We start from the raw sequence: 578 nt of genomic DNA on the forward strand, positions 1-578 counted from the left end.
CTCCTGACGACATGTTTCATGTTTTTAGTTCTTGTTGCTGAAAAATAAAGTTGTTTTTAGCCAAAAAAAAAAAAACTCTGCGCTTCTCTCTGCAATGCAGGCAGATCATGGCTGGTGGGAGGGAACAGAAGAGTGCTGTACATAGCTTCCTGAACACATCACAGCACCCTGCCTCGGTACTCTTCTCAAGAGCCCTCAGCCCTGATGCAAGCGGTGGGCCGGCTCTTGGGAGAAGTCATGCGAATATAAAAATGCTTTGATGAGTGGGTGTTAGGGAAGGACGGAGGTCAGATAGAAGACTGAAGGGGAGGACGGAGGTCAGATAGAAGACTGAAGGGGAGGACGGAGGTCAGAAAGAAGACTGAAGGGGAGGACAGAGGTCAGATTTAAAGGAGAACTACCACTACTATCAGGCCATTATAATGGTTTCTTGAGGGTAAAGGGGACCTGTAAGCTTCCTCAGAACTGAAGATCAATAAAGCTGAGCAGACAGAATCCCGGCAGAAAATGCATTTATTTTGCAGACAGGCAACAGTTTGTTTTTTTAATGGAATTTCCCCCTCCCCCCCCCCCCCCCC

Source organism: Nanorana parkeri, unplaced genomic scaffold, assembly GCF_000935625.1.
Source record: "Nanorana parkeri isolate BGI_ZX_2015 unplaced genomic scaffold, ASM93562v1 scaffold1515, whole genome shotgun sequence".
Classification (NCBI taxonomy): domain Eukaryota; kingdom Metazoa; phylum Chordata; class Amphibia; order Anura; family Dicroglossidae; genus Nanorana; species Nanorana parkeri.